General features: G+C 41.0%; 1 long non-coding RNA gene across 1 annotated transcript in view; it reads left to right on the top strand.

Moving 5' to 3' along the window:
* The window catches only part of LOC141985960 (uncharacterized), a 203,346-nt gene that overhangs the window by 11,451 nt on the left and 167,754 nt on the right, over positions 1–24,141 (top strand). Inside the window, exon 2 of the long non-coding RNA XR_012639077.1 lies at positions 12,015–12,117. This is a non-coding gene — a long non-coding RNA (uncharacterized LOC141985960). The remainder of the gene's footprint in view (positions 1–12,014; positions 12,118–24,141) is intronic.

The raw sequence follows: 24,141 nt of genomic DNA, 5'->3' as shown, positions 1-24,141 counted from the left end.
TTATGAAATTTAATTCCTTGTTATCCAGAATAATCTTAATGGCAAAATAACAGATTCTTCAAAATTTCCCATATTGTTAAAACTCATGGAAGTCTAATGCATTATCTGCATTTAAAGAAATGTTTTTTTAGGATTAACATAATTCTTTGTCACTATTTTTCATTGCTGAAATTTCTTCTTTAGCTGTGACCAAAGAATAATGATCTCTTGAAGAGAAAGTCAAAGATTTCCCCTTTTTCAAAATGGCTGCTACCTCTATTCTTTTCAGTGGGATTGGAGACACAGCCTGCCGTCATGGAAAATGGTAGCCCTTCCCCTCCACCCAGGGCTGGCCTTACCATGAGGCGAACTGAGGCGGCTGCCTCAGGTGCCAGACTGTGGAGGGGTGCCACTAGGACCCAGAGTGTAGAAAATTGTGTCTGCTGCTGGTGCAGATGTATTCTCTCTGCTCTAGATGCACAGAGATAGTGGAGTGCTGTGCTGGAGGAAGGAGGGCACAAGAGACAAAACTGGCAGGCAGGAGAAAAGGTGAGAGGAAATAACAAAAAGCAGCAGGAGCTGCAGGGAGAGACAGGAGGAGGAGCCTCTTATGTACCTCTCTAGAATCCCCAGGAGCCTGGACTGATTAACACCAGCTTCTCAGGGAGCTTCCTGTTTCCTGCTCTTTCCCTGAACCCACTTGAGGAGAACAGGCAGTCAACTGAAGGAGCCAGTTAGGCCCTTAAGACGCTGATATCTTCCCTCATTCAGGCCCTGCTACCAGCCTGCTTATTTGTCCCCTTCAATTGAGTGTTGAGAGCCACTGTAGCTGGCACAGAACAGCAGTCGTGAGTGAAAGAAGAAAACGCCCCTGTGGGACAGCATTCAGAAAAAGAAAGCAAGCAAAGGAAACTTTTCTATCTAAGCAGGAAGGAGCTCTGCTGAGATACATAGATACAAATGTTCACGGTGAACCTTCCGGCCCCAATGAGAATGTGAGTGGTGAGGAGATGCCTGATCTTCCAGTTAGTCAGAGTGCAGGTGAGCTGGCAGCTACTGCAGCATCCATATCTCCATCTCAAATGGATGTAACCATGCACATTCCTGAAGAAAAGTGTAGATCAGAGAACAGTGTGGTGGAGGCGCAAGAAACAGCTGCTGCTGCGTTTATTTCCTTAAGTCTAGATGATCCAGGACTGTGGACCCACTTGAGCAGTAGCTTGAGGGACTTCCTTGTACTGCATGGGCCACAGCAAGTGAAAAACTTCATGTTCCCCAAAGACAATGAAAATAGAATTTTCCATCCAACACATTACTGGCGTGAAATCCCCAATGGTGACAAAGTGAAGAGGCCATGGCTTTTGTACTTAAAAACCCAGAATGCTGCATATTGTTTTTGTTGCAAACTCTTCCAGTGTAATGTTCCAGCCACATTGGGTTCTACAGGAACAAAGGACTGGAAAAATCTGGCTAGAAATCTGGCATGCCATGAGAAGGCAGTAAATCACCAGAGAGCATTCCATAGGTGGAAAGAGCTTGAGATGAGACTAAGGTTAAAGGCCACCATAGATGATCAGCATCAAGAGAAGATTGCATCAGAGTCTCTTTACTAGCAAAATATTCTGAAAAGGCTCATTGCCATTGTGAGAATGCTCGCTACCCAAAACCTAGCACTGCGTGGCACTTCAGATCATCTGTATGTGCCTGTAATAGAGCTGGACTCACCTGGTGGCACCTCCTGCTGGTTGTCCTTGGGAATTAGCTTGTCAGCCTCTGGAGCGCCCTCTGCCATCTGGTGATCCGCCTTACCGCCGGCCCCAGTCCCTCCCAGGACCCAGTGCCTTCTCCCACTGGGGTGCTGCCCCCTGGCAGTGAACTCCAACAATCCCTGAGGGTCTCCCCTCCCTTGGGAATCCCCACCCACTACCCCCACCTCACCTCAGTCTTGGCTACTGCCAGTCATTACTTCGCCCCCACTCCCCGGGGCAGACTGCAGCGTATCAGCCACTCATCACAGGCGAGGAGGTTTGGACCTGCTGCCTCTGTCTACCCGTAAACTGCCCCCTTGCAGCCCCAGTACCTAATAGGCCCTAATCTAGGCCTCGCAGCCTGGGGGTTTTCCAAGCCAGAGCTCCCCTGGCCTTTCCCCCTCAGCCTTGCTCCAATCTAGGTACTCCCTCAGGTCCCTGCAGCCAGGCCCTTCCCTCTCTGAACACAGAGAGAAACTCCGGCTAAGCTTCAGCCTAGCAGCCCCTTTATAGGACCAGCTGCGGCCTGATGGGGGCGTGGCCCAGCTGCGGCCATTTCCCCCATCAGCCTAGCTTTTCTTGCCCTCAGCCCTGGCTCTCTCCCAGGGCTGGCTTTTAAGCCTCACAGGGCAGGAGCGGGTAACCACCCCGCTACAGTGCCAAACAATGGAAACTTCCTTAAAATTGTGGAGCTGATGGCTGAGTTTGATGCTGTACTCCAGGAGCATCAAAGAAGAGTCACCACCCAAGAATTGTACACACACCACTACATTGGAAAAACAATTCAAAATGAGATCATACAGCTACTGGCAACAAAAGTCAAACAGAAGATTGTGGCAGATCTGAAGTCAGCAAGATATTACTCTGTTATTCTGGACTGCACACCTGACATCAGCCATACGGAACAAATGACTTTAATGGTGCGTTTTGTAACAACAGAACCTAGTGCAAATGTCCCTGCAATGGTGACTGTCAAAGAGCATTTTCTAGAATTTATTGACATTGATGATACTACAGGAGCTGGTATGACAAATGTGCTTCTTAAAAAGCTGGAAGATACGGGAATTGCAATAGCTGACATGAGAGGTCAGGGCTACGATAATGGTGCCAGCATGAGAGGAAAGAACAGAGGAGTGCAGACACAGATCCGAGAGTTAAACCCTTGAGCTTTTTTTGTCCCATGCAGTTCTCATTCATTGAACTTGGTGGTCAGTGATGCAGCATCAGCTTCTAGTGAGGCTGCTGAATTTTTAAATGTAATTCAAAGCATCTATGTATTTTTCTCTGCATCAACTCCTTGATGGCAAATTTTGAAGCAACATCTGGGAACATCCTCTCTGACACTGAAACCACTGAGTGCCACACGATGGGAAAGACAAGTAGAGGAGATAAAGCCTATCAAACATGAAATTGGGAAGATAGATGATGCCATAGTTGCCATTATGGAGGATAATGCTATGACAAGAACTGTTTGTGGGAGAACAGTGGCTGAGGGAAATGGAATCACCAGAAACATACATAACTTGAAATTTCTGTGTGGCTTAGTGTTGTGGCATGACATACTGTTTGAAATAAATGTAAGCAAGAGACTCCAAGGTGTTGACCTTGATATATCTGGAGCAATGGAACAACTGGACAAAGCAAAGTCATACCTACAGTCTTACCGGTCAGATGAGGGATTTTAAAACATTCTGAAGAGTGCACAGAAGTGGGCAGAGGAACTTAACACTGAAGCTATTTTCCCACCCATTCAAGAATACAAGAATCACCGAAGAAGAAGACATTTTGATTACGAGGCACGGGATAATCCCATAAGAGACCCCAAACAACAATTCAAAGTTGAATTTGTTAACCAGGTGCTCGATTGTGCAATACAGTCAGTTGAAGAATGTTTCATGCAGCTCAAGGAACACAGCAGTATATCTGGGATGTTGTATGATATTCCAAAACTCCTCACTATACCTGAAGAAGACCTACACCAGCAATGCAGGGCTCTAGAGACAGTGTTGACACATGATGACGTGCGCGATATTGATGCGAGTGATTTAGGTGATGAATTGAAAGCCCTTTCAAGATACATTTCAGCAGGATCAACTCCAAAGGCTGTTCTGGAATATATGTGCACAAATAAGATGACCATCCTCTTTCCAAATGCTTTTGTTGCTCTGCGCATACTTCTAACACTTCCTGTAAGAGTTGCCAGTGGAGAACGCAGCTTCTCCAAGCTGAAGTTAATAAAAACACATCTACGCTCCACAATGACACAGGAGAGGCTGGTTGGCCTTGTAACCATCTCAATAGAGCATGAGCTGGCCCACACTGTGGACCTTCAGAAAGCAGTTCAAATCTTTGCAACCAAGAAGGCACAGAAAGCACCAGTTTGATTATTCAAACAAACAAAAATGCCAGTGTTTACTATGCAGACAAGAAAAGTTACATTTGCTGTTCAGGCGTTTGAAAGTTAAGTGTTACTTAAAATTTTTGAACAAGGCATTTTAAGTTGTTAGTTCTTCTTTATTGGGGTAGGTAGCAGAGCAGTACCATGAGAGGAGTAGAACAGGAAGAAGGCAGAATTGAGACCTTTCAAAGTTTTGGTCCAAGCGAGGGGGTATGGGGGCGCCATTTGAGCTCCCCGCCTCAGTTGCCAAAATGTTGTAGGCTGGCCCTGCCTTCACCCCATCCTCTCAACGGAAACCAGGACATTCAGAGTGCAGATTAACTTTTAGAAATTCGAACAACTTAAAAGCATGGAAATGTACAGTTAGTTCAACAGAACAACCTTAACTCTGCTCTGCAGTGATTCCCTGAGGGCGGAAAAACAGATGAAAACTTTAATGTGTTAAAAAAATTAGTTTAATCTAATCTGGGACATGAGTATTATTAGGTACTGATTATTCCATGGCATCACTACAGGACTTGGGTAGTTTTTCTCTGGTAATTGCCTTGCACCTTCTGTAGTTTATGTATACACATGCAAAATAGCTGGAAATACTAGTGCAGAATCTGGCTGATGGTTATTTGTTTTATAGAAACACAGTTGTCCGGGGAATTGGTAGGCTACATTTTTTTACACACAGTTGGCACTCGGTTTGCCCAGATACATGGCAATTCAGGCAGCTGATTTTCAAAGGACCTAATGTATGAAATGAAAATATCTTCCCATAGTTGAATACATATGCCAAAATAATTCTTTTTGCTTAGTTCTTCTGAGAATGTCCCAAGTTTATTATCTTATAGATAAAGGTGCCAAAGTAACCCAAATATACTGTGACATTTTCTCTGTGATCCAGTGAGGATGTGGAACTCTCGGTTGTGTTGAAGCTGGCTCTGACCTAGCCATCAAGATATGTATAAGGGGAGAAAACCTATTAAAATTTAAGTTTAAATGTTTAGTAAAAATGCTGAGTTTCCATCCTGACCAAGAAATAAAATAAGGGAAAAAATATAATGATGTTAGTTCTTCCTCAGTGAAGGATATGTATAAATATTGAAGGGTGGACACCCTCATTAGTGCAGGTGTTTGGGCACACAGTCTCAGAAACTAGACTACATACAGAACAGAAAGAAAAATCTGAATCCTTCACTTCATCTATATCTTAAAGAGGCTGCACTGGAAAATCACCACTGTCATCCACAAATAAGTGGATTTCTCTCAAAGGATTCTGCAGACAGGAAAATGGAAGCTACCAGCAAGAAGGAATTTGGAAGCTGTTTCAGTTTCCAGACATCAGTCTCTGCCACCTGCTTCGAAAAGCAAGATGAAAAGTTTAGAATTTACACCTGGACCTGCTGCTTTGAAGTACAAGAGATGACAAGTTAGCAGCCGTTTAATTTTCTCTGCATAATGGTGAGTAGAAATGACAACAAGTTAAAAAACTCTTAAAAGCTGGTATGCAATTAAATATAAGTGAGTTCTTCCTATATATATATATATATATAGGAGGGAGGCCAGATTTACATGGTATTATTTCTTCCTGTTTCAATAAGAATTACTCCTTTAGGTGTGTCCCATTGTGTTGCATGTTTCTTGGCATAGAAGTCTTGATTAATCATTCCAATATTACTGTATTTCATTCTCTGCACAATTAATATTATGAAACACATCATTATATTCATGCTGCATGTCGTAACTCCATGAGATCAAATCTCTCTTGCCTTGTGACTGAAAATCAGTTTTAAGTGAAACTAACAAGAAGTGTACTTTTCTGCCACAAAGGTCTCTCTAACATTGCTCTATCCCCTTTCCCTTCCTTCATCTCTGGGTTGAATTTCACATTTGGTTTCTCCATTTGCATGCCTGAGCCTCTTTTGTGGGACATGGCTCAGGAAATTTTACTTGCATCTTTGGCTTCCTTTCCGTTAAATGACATTCCATAGCTTTAATCAGACATTCCCCGTTATTGGACACTTAAAAAAATCCACTTTCATTCTTGCATAAATTGCTTACTCTATGTTGGAACTCCTCAAAGTGAGAGACTGATTTCACCAAACACAGGACAAGAATGACACTGTAGTGTCTACTCTGAGCTTATTTTACAGACTCAATTGCCAGTGATGCTAAGTTTTGTAAAGACTATATTACCTTCCTAAGAGAGGCAAATCTTATCAGTGACTTTGCTGTATTACTGGAATTCTCACAGATGCTTAGTAAAAAATGGCTAGCTATAGTGGTCACCATTAAAATGTCCACGTGTAATACAACGTAGTTTCAGAGATACTGCAATATTAACCTATCCTTGGTAAAGTAAATACTTACAACATCTCAGATATTATTTTGTGGAAACTGTTGGGAACTCCCATTGCTTCAGTTCTTTTGAAATCTCCATGAGTAATATAGAGAGGATCTTTGCATAGGCATGTCCCTTGAAAATATTCTCTAACGGTAGAAGACACTTCTCTTTCAAGTAAGCTTGGTTCTTCGCAGTGCTGAGCACTTGCTGAACTCCCACAGGTCCTAAAGTGTGTGAGAGTTGAAGGTACTCAGTCCTTCTTAGGTTTCAGAGTAACAGCCGTGTTAGACTGTATTCGCAAAAAGAAAAGGAGTACTTGTGGCACCTTAGAGACTAACCAATTTATTTGATCATGAGCTAACCAATTTATTTGGGCATGAGCTTTCGTGAGCAGTGAGCTGTAGCTCACGAAAGCTCATGCTCAAAATAATTGGTTAGTCTCTAAGGTGCCACAAGTACTCCTTTTCTTTTTAGTCCTTCTTAGGATTGTAACAGGAATATAATCATCTGAAGATTCACTTCTCTAAACACATCCCTGGTGGGCCATAATTAATATCATTCAGATGATCTCATTCACTAGCTCTGAGTGATTTAATGTATGAAATGCTCACAAGTATTTAGCATTTGAAAAATGTTAACATTTTAAATATTTTATAGAGCAGGAACATTTGAGTAACTCAGACATTTTTCATACATTTTATTGTTACCTAACCTTGCGTGGCCCATTTGCTTCATCATCATTGCCTATCACATGGAGAAAACCCCAGCTGCATTAAAGAGGATTAAATCCAGAGCAACACACTTCTGGATTTTCATGTAATCTGTTTCACTTGCTGTCAGATACCATGCAGCTGAAATGTCTTTTGGGATCCAGTTTCCTTTTCGATTGGTATGCAGACTAAAGCACTGAAATATATTTAGAAATGTACATTGGTGCTGTTAGTTCAGTCATTTGAGTACTATATGTCTGAAAAACAATCAATTGATGAAATATCTCTGAATGTTATAGAGCATCCTGCAGTTTAACAGCCCTTTCCCCCATTTTTTATTAATACAAACATAAATCAAAAGTCTTGCCAAACAAATAGGTTTTACCCTATGATGTGAAGCTTTGTTGGACCACTGCTAAGTGCTAAGTGTAAGTTCCAGATGCCTGAGCCTGCCACCAAGAATGCCCTACCATTAGTCATGGAAAGTTCTAACTCTGGAACCAACAGCAAGAGTAATAAAATAGATCTAACTCCCACTATGGGATATTGGGGGAGAAGTGATCTCACACCTGACTGGCTCTCAGACACCGTATGACTTCTGCATATAACTATTTCTAGTTACATTGATTTATTATAGTGTTTGAATGTTTGGATGACATATCTTCTGATAGATTCCATATAGTGAGCAAATAGATGACTCCATATATTTTATTTTCATGAGTAGGCGGCAACACTATTCTTACATCGTTCCCCAGCAGTGGTGCAACAGTTAAAAAGTTCTCATACTGATAAAAATGTAGCTGTAAAATACAAATAAAAAATGGCTAAACAGATCCCAAGACTGAGATGGTGCCTGCTGAGCTTCAGTCCAAGAAGAATTTTTATGCCCAATTTTTTGTATAAACCTCAATATTGCATTGTTTATAAAGGAAAAACTAACTCCAGTGGGTACAGTTAAGGAGTTATATAGCCAGTAGATAAGAGAGTACAGGTCTGAGCAGGGAATATTGCTAGAACAGCCACATCTTACAGTTTAATAAAAAGTTAAAAGGAATATTTTTAGTACTCCCACTGTCTTTTGGTTAAAGCATGGGACTGGGAATCAGGAGATTAAGGTTCTATTCCCCTCTCCACCACTGATTTGCTATGTGGCCTTGATCAGTTTATATCAGTCTCATTGGGCCTCTTTTCTCTGGGGATAGTAAAATGGTGACAATATTTTCTACATCTCCAGAATACTGTGCATCTGTTCATTTAACTGCTTTGAATTTCTCAGAAAGAAAGTACTAGAGAAATGAAAGAAAATAACCACTCTAGTTAAGTGATACTTATTTGCATATGTATACTCTGTTTTTCTCAGCATGTGAGACTCTTCCCATTACAGAAGCAGAAGTGTTAGAGATATTAGTCAGGTACTTAAATAAACATATGTAATTGCTTAAGGACAAAATATCCCGAAGGTAAGGATAGTCTAGTGGTCAAGTGCTAACTTGGCTGACTGGAGTTAAAGTCTTTGGTCTGCCATAGACTTCCTGTGTAACCTTGGGAAAGTCACTTAGAGCCAGATTTTCAAAGATGATTAGACACCTACAGATGCATTGTCAACTGGAACACCCAGTCAAAAAGGGACCCTCCCCAGCCTGGTGAAAATGAATGAGTGAGTGAGGGGGGGGAGAGCGAGTGATGGAGGGAGGGTGGATGGAGTGAGTGGGGCAGGGCCTTAGAGAAGGGGCGGGGCAAGGGTGTTCGGTTTTGTTTGGTAAGAAAGTTGGCAACCCTGGATGCAGATAGGCCCCTCATGGTGTTTTCAGAAGTACCTGAACATGTTAGGTGCCTTGCTGCCAATGGGATTTTGGTGTCTAACCAGTTTAGGTGTTTTTGAAAATACTACTAGATGACTTCTTCATCTTTAGTGCCTAAATACCTTTGAAAATCTGACCCTCAGCCTCTCTGTGCCTGAATTCATCACCTGTAAAATAGGGATAATGGTATTTCCAAGCAGGATAAATGAATTAAAGATTGTGAGGTGCTCACAGTCTGCAGTGACAGGGGTCTATAAGTTCCTTAGATAGATAGCGTCAATACAGCTCCCGAGAGAGAAATTTGATCTGAAGCATGTAAATCTAATGAAAGGATTTTTGAAAATTAGAATTATTCCAGATTAGACTAATTTTTTAAATTTCAGAGTAACTATTGGAAGGTCTGAAGGAGACAAATATTGAGTATGATTCCTTTTGTGAGCATCTTTTCTTTGTGGCTTGGACTCTGGTATCCAAGCAATGCAGGTGTAATGTTTCTTTGTTGCAAGATGTTTAGTCTTTTGTTCCAAAACAAGAAAGTAAATTGAGTTCTTTATGATGATTAATGCTAGTATAGTATCTCTTGAAGATGGCATGGGATTCAGGAAAGTTTTTGCTTAAGAGGGCAAACAATTACAGATAGCTCTGCTGAAAAGAAAGAGACTAATGCACAAACAAAAGAACTTGAGGAACAAATTGAAATGATCTATCTACAGCTCTACTTTGCAAAGATTTTCCTAATGGGCTGCTGAGAAGAAAGTATAAACTCATTTAGTTTTAAAAGGACTCATTATGCTTTGCTCAGGACTAGAGCCTCATTTTATAAACAAAGAAAGTAGGAAAGCACACATTTAAACAAAAGAAAATGGTCAGACTGTCCTGACAAATAGACCTGAAAATGTTTCTTTAGTTTCTGACCCTCTGAAGATGAATGTAATATTTATGCAATGTTTCAGCCACTCTCATATCTCAGAGTTTAAAGAAGAGAAAATCAGGTAATTTTAAAATATACATCACAGTTTCTGACTCTTCCCTTGCAATGCTCAGTGGTTGATTACTCAGCTGTCTTTAGTTGAGGCAAATCAGGAGTAGCTCACTAAAGAAAATGTGGCATTTGAGGGGTGCATTAGCACTTAGTGGGAAAGGTTAAATGTACTGTGCTTTGAAAAACCAGCATTGTAGTTCTTGGCAAGGAAAAATTACAGTGGGTGCACTTAAAAAGTTCATTCCAGTGTTAGCAATATTTCCAGTTCCAATGATTTCCAGTTCCAATAGAATTTTACCCATTGATTCCTGCATCTAGCACAACAACTTGTTGTTGAACTAAAGCACATCTTCTAGAATGACATCTAACCTTGATTTCAAGACTCCAAATGACGAAGAATTTACCACACCCCTTAGTAATCTGTTCCAATGGTTAGTTGTCTTTTCTGTTAAAAATTTGCATCTTATTTCCACTTTAAACTTTGCTGACTTCAAGCCAGTGAAACTACAAGTCCTAACTTGGACCCTTGTTGCATCAACCTGTGTGGGGCATTGCAGGGGTGCAGAATTGCCAATCAGCGCAAAGTGGGCATAGCCTGGCATATGGATCTATCTAGCCTCTTTGTGGGCTAGCTGGTGTAATGGTGCCATAGAACAGGTATGAATCGGACTGACTCCCTGTTTGTGTCTTTGCCAGGAAGGAACTGATTTTCAGTAAGTGGAGGCCTGAGGTCTGTTTGAATTTCTGTGCCTTTTGTATGCTTACATTTTATTATGATATCACATGTGAATTATGCATTTTTGCTCACAAATGGATATTTAGATCCCTTTGGACAAGTGGAGGCCTGATATGTTCCACAATTGCACTGATTTTACACACAAAGTAGGCGTGCAAGTGCACACGCACAAATGCAAATGGAGCTGGACCTTCAACTTTCTGATCACGGAAGAAAACATAAAATCAGCACTGATAAAGTTTGCAGGTGACCCACAGGTTGAGAGAGTGATTAATGATGAAGAGGACAGTTCACTAGTTTACAGCGATCTGGATTAGTTGGTAAGATGGGCACAAACAAGCTATGCATTTTAATACAGCCAAATGTAAAATTATACATCTAGGGACAAAGAATATAGGCCATATTTACAGAGATGGGGGACTCTATCTTGGGAAGCAGAACCGCTGAAAACTTAGGATCATGAAGGATAATCAGCGGAACATGAGCTCCCAGTGTGATGCTATGGCCAAGAGGGTTAATACAATCCTTGGATGCATCTTGAGTAGGAATAGGAAGGTAATATTACCTCTGTATTTGGCACTGGTACAACTGCTACTGGAATATTGTTTTCAGTTATGTCCACAATTTCAAGAAGGATGTTGATAAACTGGAGAGGGTTCAGAGAAGACCCAGAAGAATGATTAAAGGATTGGAAAACATGCTTTATAGTGAGACACTCCAGATGCTCAGTCTGTTTATTTTAAGAAAGAAAAAGGTTAAGGGGTAACTTGATCATTCTATAAATATCTACATGGGGGACAGAACTTTGATAATGGTTGTGACATTGCACTCCATATGCTTTATGAAAATATGCTTATGAATGCGAATATGTAACTGGAATATGCTTTATGCAAAAGGTGGCTTGTAAGGTATCATTACAAAGGTTATAATCTACTGAGTGCGTTCATCCTATTTGTTTGCATGTATTATTTCTATGTCTGGAGTTAGGAGAATAAGATATAAACTCGTATTACTGATGTAAACATATTAAGTGGAAGCCATTAAGGGTGCTTCAGAATCAATGACCTGTAAATGGGTTTGTTTACCTGCAAGCCTTCCTATGTATGTGTCTTCCACCTACTAGGTAATGAAGAAGGAGGTCTTACAGTGACATGTGACCATGTCACATGATACTGGAATCCATCTAAAACCTAGTGCTTTTCCATTTAGAAGGAGGGGTGGGGACCCAGAGAGACAAAGGATTCCTGCCTTGTGACAAAGCTATAAAAGGTGGTGGAGCAGGACAAAGGGGGTCCCAGTCATAAGAAAGCCTCTGCTTTTCACCTAGGATGCCTGCTGGAACTAACAAGGGCTGTACCAGGGGAAAGGATTGGGCCCAGACTAAGAAGGAGACTAGTCTGTGAAAGAAGCTTATTGGAACATCTCTGAGGGTGAGATTTACCTGTATTCAGTTTCTTAAATGTATTAGGCTTAGACTTGTGTGTTTTGTTTTACTTTGCTTGGTAACTTACTTTGTTTTGTCTGTTATTACTTGAAGCCACTTAAATCCTACTTTTTATACTTAATAAAATCACTTTTGTTTATTAAGTGAGTAATACCTGGGGGAGCAAACAGCTGTGCATATCTCTCTATCAGTGTTATAGAGGGCAGACAATTTATGAGGTTACCCTGTATAAGCTTTATACAGAGTAAAATGGCTTTATTTGGGATTTGGATCCCACTGGGAGCTCAGTGTCTGGGTGCTGGAATCAGATAACCTGCAGAGCTGTTTTCACTTAAAGCCTGCAGCTTTGGGGGTGTGCCCCGGACCCTGGGTCTGTGTTGCAGCAGGCTAGCATGTCTAGCTCAACAAGGCAGGGTTCTGAAAGTCCCAAGCTGGCAGGGAAAACAGGCTCAAAGGTAATTTCAGCACATAAGGTGACAGTCCCAACGGGATCTCTGTTACCGAGCCCGTCACAAAGGGCTCTTCATCGTAGTTGATAAGGTATAATCCAATGGCTGGAAGCTGAAGCTAGACAAATTCAGATTTGAAATAAGGCACACATTTTTAACAGTGAGGGCAATGAAGCAGTGCAACAACTTACCAATGATTATGGTACATTCTCCATCACAGGAAATTCTAAAAAAGAAGATTAGATGTTTTTCTAAAAGACATTTCTCTAATTCAAACAAAAAATAATTCAGGGAAGTTCTATGTCCTGGGTTATACAGGAGGTCAGACTAGCTGGTCACAATGGTCCCTTCTGGCCATATAGTCTATTAATATAAAAGGGAACTTCCTTGCAGTGTTGGAGGAGGGAAGGAGCAGAATTATCCCTTTCCTTCTCTTCAGGAGGCTCTGCTCCCAAGGATCACTAAGCCAACAGACTGCTCTGTCATAGTGAGATAAGATACCAGGCTTAAGGGTAACGTTTAATAGTTCCAGTTACTAAATTCCTCTTTATCATCATCATCTTTGTTAAAAGAGCTTGCTCTCATGTTGACTTATTTTCTGGTCTCGTTTTACTGCCACGTGTTCTGAAATCCCTCCAAAAATGGGAAATAAATCAACTAAAATTCTATCTTGATGCAGCCGCTGTCTGAATACAAATCACTATGAAGTAGATAACAGGGCTGCCAAACAGACAGAAAGGACAATCTTCTTGTGTCTCTGATGTTACTGAGGGTATAAATAACAGAACAGAAAGTCAAACCAACCACAGGACCATATTCACTCCTGGAATAAACAGGCATCAATCCTATTGAACTGAATTGGGAAACTCCATATGGTTGAATTCGTCCTGTCGAGTTTCAAAAATGGCAAAACAGCATGCTATGTAAATCTTTTCATTCCAGCAGTCTGATTCTGTTGGTGAGAAGTGCACCATAATTCCTGACAATGAAAAGGAGTTACACTAATGATATAGTTTATATGTGTAATCAAGCTGAAGTTTTTGCTGTCTCTTCAGCTTTAACTCTCACAGGTTGAAAGAAGAGAAAACAAATGAAACTTTAATTGAGAGACACTAGACACCTCCCCTACTGTCATAAATATAAAGGGAAGGGTAAACCCCTTTAAAATCCCTCCTGGCCAGAGGAAATCTCCTCTCACCTGTAAAGGGTTAAGAAGCTAAAGGTAACCTCGCTGGCACCTGACCAAAATGACCAATGAGGAGACAAGATACTTTCAAAAGCTGGGACGAGGGAGAGAAACAAAGGGTCTGTGTGTCTGTCTATATTTTGTCTTTGCCGGGGATAGACCAGGAATGGAGTCTTAGAACTTTTAGTAAGTAATCTAGCTAGGTACGTGTTAGATTATGATTTCTTTAAATGGCTGAGAAAAGAATTGTGCTGAATAGAATAACTATTTCTGTCTGTGTATCCTTTTTGTAACTTAAGGTTTTTGCCTAGAGGGGTTCTCTATGTTTTGAATCTAATTACCCTGTAAGGTATCTACCATCCTGACTTTACAGGGGGGATTTTTTTTCTATTTACTTCTATTTCTATTAAAAGTCTTTTTGTAAGAAAACTGAATGCTTTTTCATTGTTCTCAGATCCAAGGGTTTGGGTCTGTGGTCACCTATGCAAATTGGTGAGGCTTTTTATCCAACATTTCCCTGGAAAGGGGGGGGTGCAAGTGTTGGGAGGATTGTTCATTGTTCTTAAGATCCAAGGGTCTGGGTCTGTAGTCACCTAGGCAAATTGGTGAGGCTTTTTACCAAACCTTGTCCAGGAAGTGGGGTGCAAGGTTTTGGGAAGTATTTTGGGGGGAAAGACGTGTCCAAACAGCTCTTCCCCAGTAACCAGTATTTGTTTGGTGGTGGTAGCGGCCAATCCAAGGACAAAAGGGTGGAATATTTTGTACCTTGGGGAAGTTTTGACCTAAGCTGGTAAAGATAAGCTTAGGAGGTTTTTCATGCAGGTCCCCACATCTGTACCCTAGAGTTCAGAGTGGGGGAGGAACCTTGACACCTACTGAATGCATGTAGTAGTATATTATATATGTGTGTATAATACATTGCACATGAAAGGTGCCAAATTGATAGCACTGAAGTTGAGTCTTTAATATATTTACCGATCAGGTATAGTCCAAGCAGTGACATCTACCCTACCTTAACCAACAAATGTGCTCAAGCTTGACCAGAAAGAACCACTTCTTGGGGAAAGAGACTCTTATCCAATCTATCCCTGCATTTCTGAAGTGCTTGTCATACTCCTATTTAGACTCTGTATGTATATTATAGATGTTCAGGTCTGTCCAGAACAGCCATTGGGTAAAAACGTAAAAGGCAATAATGTTAATCTGGAGAAAATCAAGACTTTCCTATTTAAGGCTGTAGTTCTAGCCTCACATCACGCCATAAGGTGGAAGTATTACTAGGATTTCAAGAATGTGTGTGATCCTAAATGCCCTGTGTGTGGTAATATCTAGGAACACTGGAGAGAGCTACAGAGACAGTAATAGCCTTAACTAGGAATTTCCTGGGTTACGTTGGCTTAAATCAGACCCTGAGGGGTGTATTTTCAACAAAGTGGAGGCCCTGAAAAGATGTCAAACATTTTCTTATACCAGCAAATTTTTAGTGTTGTAGGTTTAACTACTCAATTGCACCACAGATCAAATGGTTAGATTTGTGACTACTCAGATTTGTACCTGAAAAAAATGAGGCCGTGTCACTGGCAATTTGGTCCTTTGCATAACTGACTGTTTTTAGTGGTAACATTAAAGCGAACAAATTCCAACTCCTTCCCCCCAAATTATTTTTATTAACATATTGGTATAATGGGTCCAGGCATAATTTTCACTAGGTACTGTATGAAGTGATGGTGACAGGGGAAAGATTGTCTAGGAGCTGTTCCAATCTCACTGGAAAATCTTGGCAAAAAAATGACATGACACCCTATCTCACAAAGTACAAGTAAGTGAAAAAATATCTCACTGTATACAGGTATTTCAAGCATACTGGATTTCCAGTAGTGACTCTTCTGTTAAACATATAAGACAGTTTCCATTGCAACCCTGATTTTCACCCCTCACACCCAGGAGAATTCTTTGGAAACTTTGAGGTTTCATAAATTGACATGCTATTCCCTTTGCCATTATGATTTGTGTTGGGGAACATTTCCTACTACATTTGTTGTTTAGCCAGAAAGCTATATTTCTTCATCCATCATGAGGGCAGAGTTGAGATTAGCTCAAATGGTGCATGCAAAGCATTCCTCAGCAGCTATTTGAGCAAGCTTTGGCTATTTCTGTAGAACCTTTAAAGTTCTTCAATCTGCCTCATTCACTATAAAATACAGTGAAGATGTAACCATGATCAAGGCTGAAAGGAAGATACCCTGACCTCTGTTTCCCTCTCCTGATGAAGACCTTGGTTTTAATATCCTAGAGAACACAAGTTCGAAACTTCTGCTGTAACAATATGTATAAAACCCATGTTCATTTTGTAACTCTCAGTATTGCCAATCACAAGTGTTCAGAAATCACAAGCCCATGACAATCAAGAGGTTGGCTTAAATCATAAGATTTTAAATAAATTCACAGCCTGTGACCTGTCCATGTCTTGTACTATATACCCCTGACTAAATCTGGGCGGGGAGGGGGTAGCCCAGGGGTGCCGCAGGTGCTTGTGGGGGGACAACCTGGGGGGCGCTGCGGGTGCTCGGGGGGGGAGCCCATGGGGCACCATGGGTGTTGTGGGGGGAGGGAGAATGGCAATGCATGGGCTGGGACAATAGCTGGTGCTGAGGGTGGGTGTTGGTAGGGCTGGCAGGCTCCCTACCATCGGCTGGGAACCGCAACCAATGGGAATTGGGGGCAGTGCCTGTGGGCGGAGGCAGCGTGTGGAGCTAGGAGCTGAGGGAGGGTCATGGTGCTGTTTCCAGGAGCCCCCATGATAAGCGTCACCCAGAGCCCTCACACCTTCTCGCACCCCAACCCCCAGTCCTGAGCCCCCTCCCACATCCAAACTCCTGCTGCTGCTGGGAGAGGGGAGTCAGTAGCCCGAGTCTGCCCCAGCAGCAGCTGGTGCAGCTGGCCCAAGGGCTGCCTGAGCTGCTGAGGTGGCCCCAGGGCCAGCCGCACAGGCCATGGCAGAAGTCACAGAGGTCCCGAAAGTCACAGAATCTGTGACTTCCGTGACCTTTGTGACAAACTCGTAGCCTTAGTTTTAAGGTAAGAAGCATTAGAGAAAAAATAAGAAAAATGTGCTGAATGTACATTGTATCTGAAAATGACTTCCATAAGAACATAAGAATGGTCATACTGAGTCAGACCAATGATCTCTCTAGCCCAGGATCCTGTCTTCTGACAGTGGCTGGAACGAGGTGCTTCAGAGGGAATGAACAGAACAGGGCAGTTTATCAAGTGATGCATATCCTGTTGTTCAGCTCCAGGACCTGGTAGTCAGAGCATGGGGTTGTATCCCTGATCATCTTGGCTAATAACCACTGATGGACCTGTCCTCCATGAACTTATCTAATTCTTTTTTGAACCCTGTTATAGTTTTGGTCTTCACAACATCCCCTGACAAAGAGTTCTACAGGTTCACTGTGCGTTGTGTGAAGAAGCAATTCCTTTTGTTAAACCTGCTGCCTATTAATTTCATTGGGTAACCCCTGGGTTTTTGTGTTATGTGAAGAGGCAAATAACACTTCCCTATTCAGTTTCTCCACACCATTCATAATTTTATAGACCTCTGTCTTATCCCCTTTAATTGTCTCTTTTCTAAACTGAATAGTCCCAGTCTTTTTAATCTCCCCTTATATAGAAACTGTTCCCTACACCTAATCATTTTTGTTGCCCATCTCTGTTCTTTTTCCAATGCTAATAGATCTTTCTGAGATGTGGCAACCAGAACTGCATGCAGTATTCAGGGTGTGAGCATACCATGGATTTATATAGTGGAATTGTGACATTTTCTGTCTTATTGTCTATCCCTTTTCTGATGGTTCCTAATATTCTGTTAGTTTTTTTTTGACTGCCATTGCAACTGAGCAGATGTTTTCAGAGAACAATCCACAATGACTCCAAGATTTCTTTTGTGAATGATAACAGCTAATATAGACCCCATCATTTTCTATGTATAATTGGGATTATGTTTTCCAATGTGTATTACTTTTGCATTTATCAGCATTGAATTTAATCTGCCATTTTATTGCTCAGTCACCCAATTTAATGAGATCCCCTTGTAACTCTTTGCAGTCAGTTTTGGATTTACCTATCTTGAGTAATTTTGTAATTTTGTAGAAAATATAGTAAGAGAACCAAAAAAGAGCCACCATGGCTAAACAACAAAGTAAAGAAGCAGTGAGAGGCAAAAAGGCATCCTTTAAAAAGTGGAAGTTAGATCCTAGTGAGGAAAATAGAAAGGAGCATAAACACTGGCAAATGAATTAGGAAGGCCAAAAAAGAATTTGAGGAAGCCAAAGACTCAAAAAGTAATAGCAAATTTTCTTTTTTAAGTACATCAGAAGCAGGAAGCCTGCTAAACAATCAGTGGGGCCACTGGACAATCGAGGTGCTAAAGGAGCACTCAAGGACGATAAGGCCTTTGCGGAGAAACTAAATGAATTCTTTGCATCGGTCTTCACAGCTGAGGATGTAAGGGAGATTCCCAAACCTGAGCCATTCTTTTTAGGTGACAGATCTGCAAGCTGGGACAGTTCCTCAGATTTGTCACCTAAAAAGAATGGCTTAGGTGTGGGAATCTCTCTCACATCCTATGCAATGAAGACCAATGCAAATAATTAATTTATCTTTTCCATTACGGTCTTGCTTCCTTGAGTGCTCCATTAGCACCTTGGTTATCCAGTTGTCCCACTGATTGTTTGCAGGCTTCCTGCTTCTGATGGACCTTTTTTTATGTTAGTTTTGTGGATTTTGCTAGTTGCTTGTCAAGTTCTTTTTTGGCCTGCCACATTATACTTTTACATTTGACTTGCTGGAGTTTGTGGTCCTTTCTATTTTCCTCACTAGGATTTGACTTCCAATTTTTAAGGGTTGCCTTTTTGCCTCTGTCAGCCTCTTTTACTCTGTGTAGCCATGGTGGCATTTTTTTCTTCTCTTGCTGTTTTTGTTTTTAATTTGGGGGTATACATTTAATCTGAGCCTCTATTATATTGCTTTTGAAAGGTTTCCATGCAGCTTGCAGGCATCTTACTCTTGTGACTCTTGTGACTGTTCCTTTTAATTGCTGTTTAACTAGCTTCCTCATTTTTGTGTAGTTCCCCTTTTTGAAGTTAAATGCTGCTGAGGTGGGTTTCTTTGGTTTTCCCCCTTACAAAGAAGTTGCTATTATTGAGCAGTTCAGCTATATTCACCTTTTGGACCACATGTTGTTCTCCACTTTGGACTAAATAAAGACTTGCCTCTCCCCTTGTGGGTTCCAGGACATGCTGCTCAAGAAGCAGTCATTAATGGTGTCTAGTAATTTTATCTCTGCATCCTGTCCTGAGTTGATAGGTACCTAGTCAATATGGGGATAGTTGAAATCCCCCATTATTGACTTTTTTTTCTATTTTTGTAGCCTCTCTAATCTCCCTGAGTATTTCACAATCACCGTCACTATCCTGGTCAAGTGATTGGTAGTATAGTCCTACTGCTATACTCTTATTAATCAAATATGGAACTTATATCCTTAGAAATTCCGTGGTTTGATTCATTTAAAATATCTATTATATTTGCTTCTATACTTTCATTCAGATATAGTGCCACTCCCCCACCAACACAACCCACTCTGTCATTCCTATATATTTCATACCCTGTATCCCATTGATTATCATTGTTCCACAAAGTTGCTATGATGCTCATTATATCAATATCCTCATTTAATACCAGATACTCAAGTTCACCCATCTCCCTGTTTAGACTTCTAGCATTTGTATACAAGCACTTATGAAATTTGTCAATATTTAGTTGTCTGCTTTCATGTGATGTAATTGAATGGGACTCTTTTTTGTTTGACTCTATCTCTTCAGTTCCTGCTTGTACTTTATCAACTTCTATCCTCTCCACTTTACTAGGATATAGAGAATCCCCATTACAGAGATCCTCCCCTAACGGATGTCTCTGTCTGAACTACGTGCTCATCTGTCCCTGAGGGCTTTTCCCCAGCCCTTAGTTTAAAAACTCCTCTAGAACTTTTTAAATTTTACAATCCAGCAATCTGGTTCCATTTTCGTTTTGGTGGAGCCCATCTTTCCCAAAAGGTTCCCCAGTTCCTAATCAATCTCAATTCCTCCTCCTAACACCATCCTCATCCACGCATTGAGACCCTGAGGTAGCAGAACAGCGGAGTCTAGTGGGTCCTGTGCTTGGAACTGGAAGCATTTTAGAGAATGCTACCATGGAGGTCCTGGACTTTAATTTCTTACCTAGCAGCCCAAATTTGGCCTCCAGGACCTCTCTTCTACCTTTCCCTATGTCATTGGTACCTACATACACCACAACCACCAGCTACTCTCCGGTATTGCACATACATCTGTCTGAATGTCTCAAGAGGTCCACAACATTAGCACCCAGCAGGCAATTTACCATGCGGTTCTCCGAGCCATCACAAACAAAACTATCTATATTTCTAAAAATGGAACCTCCCATTACTTTTACCTGTCTCTTCCTAATAACTGTGGCCTACTCCCCTGGAGGGGTATCCTCAGTGGGAGACGATACCCTGACATCTGCAAGGAAGGTTCCAACTATGGGATCATTTCCCTCTGCTCCAGCTTGGTGTTGTCCTTCCCCAAGACTTTCATCTTCCTCAAGAGTATTGTCAGGGGGTAAATGAAATTTGATTTTAGCTAGGTTTATCATCAGTACCATAAAATAATAGGAGGAGAGAATAACAGATGCATAATTAAAACGTACATTGTTCTTAAAAAGAATATAACAATTATTACAATCTATTTAGTACAAAGTAGATTAAACTATGTATTGTGACACAATCAATTTATTTGAAATAACTGTATTGCATTAACCTGTCTGTGTCCTCCAAGATGTCTTTGAAACTGAGATGCTACCTAGCATGCTTAATAAAGTAAGGTACAAAAAGGGAATAGAGGGACAGTAGTGACAGGGAAGAAAATGCTATTCAGTCATGATGTGGACTTTTTAAAATCCAATTTATCTGCTCCCTTTTATGTTCAAATCAAAGAATTAACCGGTGATGGAACAGACCTCTGGCTGTGCCCCATACTTCATAAATGTCTATAAGTTCTTGGCTACATTTAGTTCTAGACTGCAGCAGAACAACTTTTGTCTCAGTCTTTTTAATAGTCCTTTTAGGTCCTGATTCAGTAAAGCACTTAACCACATGCACACATGCTGCTTAAAGTTAAGCACATATTTAAGTGCTTTGCTGAATCAGGGCCTTAGTGGGGGAGGAAGTAAGGAGTGGCATCTAGATCTTGATCCTGGAAGATACTGAGTATCCTCAATTCCCATTGATATCACTCATCATTTCATAGATTCATAGAATTAAGGTCAGAAGGGACCTTTGTAGTCGTTGAGATCACAGCAGATTTTATCAACACCATGGAAACTATGCCAGCATAGTTATGTTGATGTAGCTATGTTGACATAACCCTGTAGTGTAGATGCAGCCTACACCAAGGAAGGGGTTATTCCATCAGTCTAGGAACATCACCTACTCAAATGATGTAGCTATGTTGACAAAACCATTCTTCTGTTGACATAGCTATGCCAACCTAACCCGTAATGAAGATGCAGCTATGTCAATCGGGGTGAGGTTTTTTCACACTCTTGATGCATGCAACTATGTTAACCTAACTTTTAAGTGTAAGCTAAACCTTAGAAATACATGTGGTATTGATTTAAAGACTGCAAGTGATGGCGAATCCACCACTTTCCTAGGTAAGTTGTTCTAATGGTTAATTACCATCCTTGTTTTTTTTTAAGCACCTTATTTCTAGTATGAATTTGTCTAGCTTCAGCTTCCAATCACTGAATCTTGTTATGCCTTTTTCTGCTTTATTAACAAGCTGTACACTATTGGAAATTTCTTCCCCATGTAGGTACTTATAGGCCGTGATCATATGCATCCGATGAAGTGAGCTGTAGCTCACGAAAGCTCATGCTCAAATAAATTGGTTAGTCTCTAAGGTGCCACAAGTACTCCTTTTCTTTTTGCGAATCCTCTATCTTGTAAATGTAACCTACATTCTTTGTTCCTAGATGTATGACTTTGCATTTGTATGACTTTATTAAATCTCATGATGTTCAAACAAGCCCATCTTACCAAGCAATCCAGACTAGTCTGTAACTCAGCACCTCACAAAATCAGATACGTGGGGTCTATAAAAGGGGTCTTTCAATAGTATGCCGGGTTCTGACTCTCAGCTGGCAGCCAGCATTTCCACAGTGATATCCTAGTGAGGGTGTCTTCTTGATGGACAGAAAAATGAGGAGTGACTGTGTCTAATTTCCTCATATGTGATTTTCCCTTGTTCATTGTTTGACTTTTTAAAGATGAGACTATTATCTTACAGCAATGGGCTGATGAGGTTTGGTGGCTTGTTGCTGAGGTAGATTGCTCTGATGCAGTGAAATTAAAAGACTGCCTAAATGTTTCTAGTTGTTGGGCCCGATACAGCATCCTTTACTCACATGAGCAGTCCCACTGAACTTATTAAGGGCAAAATCCTGCCATTTCTCCTGGTAAAGGGCACTTACTCCTGGTGAATAGTACCTTACTTTGACTAGTCATATCTGTTTACTTGTGAAGTATGTAAATTAGTACTCACCATGCGTAAAGGTGGAAGAATCTAGGCCCAAATCAGTGGGACTACTCGCATGACTACAGTCTTCTATACTGGGTCAAAAATCAGAACATTGCTGACTTATAACGGACATTCTCTGAAAGTAGCAATGACAGGTTCTAACTCTTAGGTTTATCACTGTCAGGGACTATGTGTCTTGAACCCTGACCTGTAGGGCTCTTAAGAGCTAGGTAGTCCCAACCTGCCACTTAGTACCCTGCTAATAGTGCCTAGAATAGGCACTGAACTCTAGCAGAGAATGTCAGCCCTGGGCTCTGATTGGTGGAACCCTGGGGATCTTGATTGGTCCCCAGCCTCTATTTAACCCAAGCACAGGCACTGGAAGTTGTCCATGCAACTGGGTTCTCCCTGCTTTGGACTGCTTCCCATGTGATACCTGTTCCTGCTGCTTGTTTCCTGGTAACCTGATCCTGCCTCCCTTCTGACAACTGACTCTCAGTTTGCTCTCTGTCCTGTCTCAGACTCTGATCTGGTATTGGACCTGGTCTGACTCCTGCTCTGACCACTAGGTCAGATCGCCCATGTCCTGGTCATGACAATATCTCAGTGGAGGGAGAGTGATCGGGAGATAATTAGCAAGCTTAACTAATTTGGGTCTTTCATGGAAAAATCTGAATCACATTATCCAAGAAGTTCTGGAATGTTTAATTCCTCATTGTCATGTCCTTTTTGACTTTAGAATCTCAGGAGTTTGGCAGCAATCTTAATTCTACACTGTGCTTAGTTTGCTGAGTTAACTGTTGGATAGACCTCTAAGAATTGTCTAATCATGATAAATCATGAGAGGAAGCCTTCCTGGCAGAAAAGAAATAGGCTAAATGATTTATCACAGAGAATACAGCTCATTAGTTTATGATAAGGCCAGTTCCAACTGTTTAAAACTGTTGAGAATTGTCCACTGATGCCCATTCTATGATGATAAAATGATCTGCGGATGCATTAAAAAAAACACCCTACAACAATACAGTTACACAATTAACAAGTAGGAAATATTTAATAAGTGGTAGTTAAACTTTGATATGTTAATATGAAATTTATCCCCAGATGAAAAACACTGCCACCAAATTTAATAAAAACTTTGAACCAAAGACTAAAAGAAAAGAAAAGGAAAATACAAGGGTCAAAGTTTTAATTAGGGGTGTCTCAAGTTAGGCTCCTAAATCCTTATTTAGGTGCCTGTGTAAGTGGTGTGCTTTTAAAATTTGCTGAGCTTTTAGAAGTCTCTAAGAGCTGTTGGGTACTCAGCACTCCAAAAATCAGACTACTTATTTAGGCACTTAATAGCTTAACTTTATGCACTGATTTTGAAAAATGTTGGACTGTTTTCTTTTTTTTTGTTCTGAGGCATTCTTAATATTCTAAGCCAGGCATAGCAAACTCATGACATGGGAAAGAGCCGAATTACATTTGAAGCTTAGGATCTGTAAGCTGGGAACACAAATTATATACTATAGGTGATTCACAGAATAACTCTAATGGAAATCAGTAGGAATTCTGAGCAAAGGTTATGGGTAAAATACAGCCCAAACCATTCACCTGTTTATCCACATAGTCAATTAAAACTTCAGCCAGAAGGACATTTATATCAGAAAGATACAAGCAACTGAGATAAAGGGGACATGTTAGGGTAACAAAGAAAAGGCATATCCTTGGAATTTGTGAACAGAAACTTCTGC

Source organism: Natator depressus, chromosome 4, assembly GCF_965152275.1.
Source record: "Natator depressus isolate rNatDep1 chromosome 4, rNatDep2.hap1, whole genome shotgun sequence".
In the NCBI taxonomy this organism is placed as follows: Eukaryota; Metazoa; Chordata; order Testudines; family Cheloniidae; genus Natator; species Natator depressus.
This window is presented reverse-complemented; position numbering and strand designations above follow the sequence as displayed.